This window comes from Pteropus vampyrus, unplaced genomic scaffold (assembly GCF_000151845.1).
Source record: "Pteropus vampyrus isolate Shadow unplaced genomic scaffold, Pvam_2.0 Scaffold139, whole genome shotgun sequence".
In the NCBI taxonomy this organism is placed as follows: domain Eukaryota; kingdom Metazoa; phylum Chordata; class Mammalia; order Chiroptera; family Pteropodidae; genus Pteropus; species Pteropus vampyrus.
In genome coordinates, this window is record NW_011888920.1 from 2690289 (window position 1) to 2696848 (window position 6560).

Here is a 6560-nt window from a genome sequence, read left to right on the forward strand (position 1 = left end):
AATACCCAAAGCAATCTGCAGATTCAATGTAAGTCCTATCGAAATAACAATGGCATTCTTCACAGACTAGAAAAAATAATTCTAAAATTTATATGGAACTACAAAATACTCCTAATTGCCAAAGCAATCTTCAGAAGGAAGGACAAAGTTGGATGTGTCACGTTATCCGATATCAAACTATACTACAAGGTTATATTAATCAAAACAGCATGGTACTTACATAAAAACAGACACATAGGTTAATGGAACAGAAATGTGAACCCAGAACTAAACCCACACCTATATGGTCATTTAATCTATGATAAAGGAAGCAAGAATATACAATGGGGTAAAGACAGTTTCTTCAATAAATGTTGTTGGGAAAACTGGACAAATATATAAAAAAAAAAAAATCTGAGTCATGTTCTTACACCATATACAAGAATAAACTCAAACTTTAAATCTTTAAATGTAAGACACCAAACCATAAAACTCCTAGAAGAAAACAAAGGCAGTAAGCTCTCTGACATTGCTCTAAGTAAAAATTTTTTGGATATGTCTTCTCAGGCAAGGGAAAGATAAGAAAAAATAAACGAATGGGAATACAACAAACTAAAAAGGTTTTGCACAGCAAGGGAAACCATCAACTAAATGAAGAGAAAACCTACTGAACGGGAGAAGATATTCATCACTGATATATCTGATAATGGGTAAATATCCGAAAAATATAAAGAACTTATATAACGAAATACCAAAAAGACAATCTGATTAAAAAAATGGGCAGAGGACCTGAATAAATCTCCAAGGAGATTCAGAATATAAAAAGATGCTCAACATCACCAATCATCAGAGAAATGCCAATTAAAACCACAATGAGCTATCACCTCACACATGTCAGAATGTTTATTATCAGTAAATCAACAAGCAAGTGTTGACGAGGATGTGAAGAAAAGAGAACCCTCATGCATTGTTGGTGGGATTGCAAACTGTTGCAGCCTCTATGGAAAACAGTATGGAGATTCATCAAAAAATTAAAAATAGAACTACCTTATGACCTAGCAATTCTACTTCTGGGTATTTATCTGAAGAAATCTAAAACATTATTTCAAAAAGATACGTGCACTCCTAATTCACTGCAGCATTATTTACAATAGCTAAAATAAGGAAGCAACCTAAATGTCCATCAACAGACAAATGAATAAAGATGGTGTGTGTATACAATGGATATTATTACTTGGCCATAAAAAAATGCAATCTTACCATTTGAGACAACATGGACAATGGACCTAGAGTATTATTATGCTAAGTAAAATAATTTAGAGACAAATACCATATAATTTCACTTATATGTGGAATCTAAAAAAAAAAAAAAAAAAACAGACCAGAAACAGACTCATAGATACAGAAAACAAACTGATAGTTGCCAGATGGGAAGGGGTTTGGGAGCCTGGGATTAAGAAATACAAATTGGCAGGTACAAAATAGTCACAGGGAGGTGAAGTACAGCATAGGAAATATAGTCTATCATATTGTAATAACTATGTATGGTATCAGCTAGGTACTAGGCTTATCAGGGGGATTCATAAGTTATATAAACACCTAGCCACTATGCTGTACACCTGAAATTAATATAATATTGAATGTCAACTGTAATTGAAAACAATTATTAAAAAAGATAGTTCAAGAAAATGGTAACCAAAAGAAATGGGTAGTTATGCTTACATCAGACAATATAGACTTTAAGCTAAAAATGGCTAAAACATACAAAGAAAGTACTATATAATGATAATAGGATCAATCTATCCAGAAGATAAAAAAATTGTAAATATTCATGCACCTAACATCAGAGCATCTAAACATATAAAGCAAATACTAACAGAACTAACAAGAGAAATAAATGGCAGTACAGTAACAGTTGGGGATTTTAATACCCCAGTTTCAACAATAGATCATCCAGACAGAAAATCAATAAAGAAACATGATTTGAACAACATTATAGATCAAAGAGAACAGATATATATAGAACATTCTATCCAACAACAGCAGAATAATCATTCTTCTCAAGCACATACAGAACATTTTCTAGGATAGAGCATATGTTAAGCTGCAAAGCAAGTCCCAGCAAATTTTCAAAGAGTAAAACCATACCAACTATGTTTTTCGACCACAATTGTATGAAACTAGAACTGAGTAACAGGAGGAAAACTGGAAAATTGGCAAATATATGGAAATTAAACAACACACTCTTGAACAACCACTGTATCAGAAACAAAATTAAATAGGAAATAAAAAAGTATCTTGAGACACATGAAAATGGAAATACAACATACCAAAGCTTAGGAGATGTAGCAAAAGCAGTTCTAAAAGTGAAGTTTATGGCAATAACCACATTCATCAAGAAAAAGGACCTTAAACAACTTAATTTACATCTGAAGGAGCTGGAAAAAGAAGTATGGGAATTACAAAAACTAGAGTAGATATAAATAAAATAGAAAACAGGAAAATAATAGAAAGATTGACAAAACTAAAAGATGGTTTGTTGAAAAGATAAAGTTGACAAACCTTTACCTAGACTTACAAAAGAGAGAACCTAAATAAAATTATAAATGAAAGAGGACAGAACTGACAGCACAGAAATACAAAGGATAAGAAACTACTATGAACAATTATACTCCATCAAACTGGACAACCTAGATGAACTGGATAAATTCCTAGAAACAAGTCTGAATCATGAAGAAATAGAAAATTTGAACAGACCAATTACTATAAAATTAAATAAGCAATCAAAAACCTCCCAACAAAGAAAAGTCCAAGATCAGATGGATTCGTGGGTGAATTTTATCAAACACTTAAAGAAGAATTAAGGCCAGTCCTTCTCAAACACTTTCGAAAAACTGAAGAGGAGGGAACACTTCTTAACATTTTACAAGGCCAGCATTACCATGATACCAAAGCCAGACAAGGCCACTACAAAAAAATAAAACTACAGGCCAATATCCCTGATGAATATAGGTGCAAAAATTCTCAATATGATACTAGCAAGTTGAATTCAACTGCATATGAAATGGATCATATGCCATGATTCATCCCTGAGATGTAAGGATGGTTCAACAGATGAAAATCAATAAATGTGATTTATCACATTAATTTTAAAGATAAAAATGATATCATCATCTCAATAGATCCTGAAAAAGCACTTGAAAATTCAACACACATTCATGATAAAAATTCTTAACAAATTGGGCATAGAAAGAAAATATCTCTACACAAGAATAAAGGCCAAATATGAAAAGCCCACAGCTAATACAATACTTAATTGTGAAAGGTTGAAAGCTTTTCCTTTAATATCAGGACTGAGATATGGGTGCCCACTCTTACCATTATTCAACATAGTACTGGAAGTTTCAGCCACAGTAATCAGGAAAGAAAAACAAAAGGCATCAGAATTGGAAAGAAGTAAAACTGTCTTTGGAGATGACATCATTTTATATATAGCAAATCCTAAATACGCCACCGAAAAAAATGTTAGAACTAATAAATGAATTCAATAAAGTAGCAGGATAGAAAACCAATATATAAATTCAGAAACTATTTCGACGTTCCAGTTTTGTTCTTGTTCAAAACACATAGAAAATGCAAAATAAACCTCACATCGTTTTATTTTTGGTATATGTGGTTCCCTCAGTTTTTAAAAATAAGTTGAATGAAGACGAAACAGCTTAAAGTTACCCAAACTTGAGACTTTCAAAAGGATAAAAACTGTATTTCTGTAGTGGCATAAGTCTTGAGAATACCAATTTAAAAAATCCCAACAAACATTTTTTATATTAACCTGTTATTAAAAACATGTATATAATTTAGATCTTGTATTAGATTAAATCAATTATTGTTCATGAGTAAAAGTTGAACCTAATGGTATATATATAATTATCTTTTATATAAATATAGTGACAAAAGGCAAGTTTAGTAGAAATTCCAAGTATTCTCAAATAAGTGTTCTCAAATTTATTAGGATCATACATAGTTATTAACTTTTATTAAGTTGTTAAAAGATAAAGCCTGCCATTTATATTCTCAATGACAAATTCAAGTAGCTGAAATTTTCATTTCTCAAATTCTCTACTTGCATATTAGTATATTTTGCAAATAACAAAGACCTTGGGGTTTGGCACTAAAAGAACAGGGTCCTAAATGGTCCAGCACTTACTAGTGACTCCTACTGAGGCTCTCCGAGGCTTTGGCTTCCTCATCTACAAAGTGGACACACCAATTACACTGGACTGTTGTGATGCTTAAATGATATCATGAATATTAAATATTCTCAAGTGGTATATAAATGTTAATGGTTAAAATCAGTGATAAAATATACTTAGCCAGTAACATGATTATTAAACAATTCTTAATAAAAGATCTGTAAGGCAATTTTTTTCCTCCAAATATTCTGCAAATTTAATATTTCACTTATCTTAAGACACATTTTTTTTCACACTTAACATACCTGAAATTGAAAGTTACTGTATAACAGCTTTTGGTCAGGTAGCAGTCATGACATATTTGTCATTATGTGTATATGTGCATCAAAGTGTGAAGAATGGGTATCAGCATTTTGAAAGAAAATTCTGGAGATAATAATGGACACTCGTTTAAGAAATGATACCTCATTAATGCTCTTGATAACAGAGAAAGATTTCGTGTGGAAAAAATGGACATTGAGACTGTGAAAGTGAAATAGAAAAGTTAGACTCTGAATGTGAAGAAGTTTTAAGAACATCTCAGCTAATTCATTTTGCTTATATATTTCTTTTTATGTATGTACAAGGGTGATATATGATTTTTTTAAAAAGGGCTTTCTATAAATACAAAAAATTCTCAAGTGGTGTTTTGTCATAGTTAAAATGGCATTTTTTTTCTTTCTTAGTAGCACATAAAACAATGGTATATTTTATAGATTGCATCTTAGCTTCAACGAAACACTTTTCTGCTCAAAACATTAAGTCGATTTTCCAAACTATTCTATTGTTCTTTTAGTGTCTTCCATTAAAATTCGATTTAAATAATTGAATCAATAAAAGTACAAGAATCAAGCCTAAAAACCAAGCCTTTGATATAATGACAGGAAAAAATATATGTCACTTGATAGAAGTGAAATATTAAACTAAAGCTGTGCTGTGGCTGATCTGGGATTGATTTCATTGGGTCTGAAATGGTAACTGATGCTTCAACACAAAAGGGGATTTCTGGCCTATTCTATCCAAGATTTATTATAGAGTGCTAACTATATGACAGAGAATTAGGCACTAGAGATAGCATGGAGAATAAAGGCAGACGTGATCCTTGCTTTCTTGGTGTTTACTATCCAGTGAGGAAGACTGACAAATTATAAATTGTTATAAATACTGTGAAGAAACAACTGGGAAATGGAAATAAAAATGAACAGTACAGGGTACACAACTTCGGACAATAACAATGGGGACAGTGAACACTTACATAGTGTTACTATATGCCAGGCTCTGTACTACATGCTTTATATATTCTTTAATCTTCAAAACAACTATATAAAATAGATACTATTGTACCTATTTTATATACAGGGAAAATGAAGCTTCAAGAATTTAAATAATTTGCTCAAGGTCACATAGCAAATAAACAGGGAGTTGGGATGTAAACCCAGATAGTCTGGCTCCAGAGTCCTTGTTCTCATCCACTACAATACTAGGGACAAGCCTTTCTGACCAAGTGTCATTTGTTGACACCTGTATATAAGAAGGTAAGGAGTTGGTGAGAGAAATCATGTACAAAGCCCTAAAGTAGGAAAGGGCCCTTCAGTTGTAGGAAATGAAAGAAGGCCATCATCACTGGAATAGAGTTCATGAGAGCAAGAATGTTGGGGAGCTAGGGCTGCAGAAGGCCAGTGCTACTTCATGCAGGATCCTACAGGTCACAAGGAGCTGGAATTTTATCCTAAGTGCAGGTGGAACCACGGAAGACGGAACTGGGCAGTGACATGATCTGATTTATATTTTTAAATATCTTTCTGGCTGATGTGTGAAGAATGAATTTAAAAAGGGCCATTTATTTAACAAACATTAGAAAGTTTACAGAGTAGCTATTCTTGTGGCAAGCACTATTCCAGATATTCAGCATACAGCCAAACACAACACAGAAAAGGTCACCACTCTGAAGTACCCTTTAGGATGGTGAACACACACAGACACTACCCCCTCTGCAATATCAACTATTTCTCATACTATACTGGACATTTTCCATCAGTGTACAAATTCTAGTATTTCACATAAGAAACAAACATCAAACGAACAAAAATCTATCCTTTGACTTTTTATTCCCCTCTAGCTGTCATCCTATTTTTCTACTTCCTAACCCAGAAAAACTTCTTTAAAGAATGATCTATAGTAACTTCACTTCCAGTTATCATTGCAATGCACTACAATCAAGTTCCTCTTTCTCCACACTAAAAGTGCTCATGTCAATGTCACCATATTACCATCTTTTAGTCAATGCTAACTTCTCTCTCCTTAGAAGGACTCACATTGTCAAGTAGTTCCCCTTTCTCTTCTGTGCTA

General features: G+C 32.6%; 1 protein-coding gene across 2 annotated transcripts in view; it reads right to left on the reverse strand.

Moving 5' to 3' along the window:
* Nucleotides 1–6560, reverse strand: part of KBTBD3 (kelch repeat and BTB domain containing 3) — a 28872-nt gene that overhangs the window by 19499 nt on the left and 2813 nt on the right. The window contains exon 1 of one of the 2 annotated variants that reach the window (XM_023535372.1): nt 4187–4211. The exons of the other annotated variant lie outside the window; for it this stretch is intronic. The gene's annotated coding sequence lies outside the window, so the exon portion shown is untranslated. Of the gene's footprint in view, nt 1–4186; nt 4212–6560 lie in introns of those variants that run through there. 2 annotated transcript variants of the gene reach the window in all.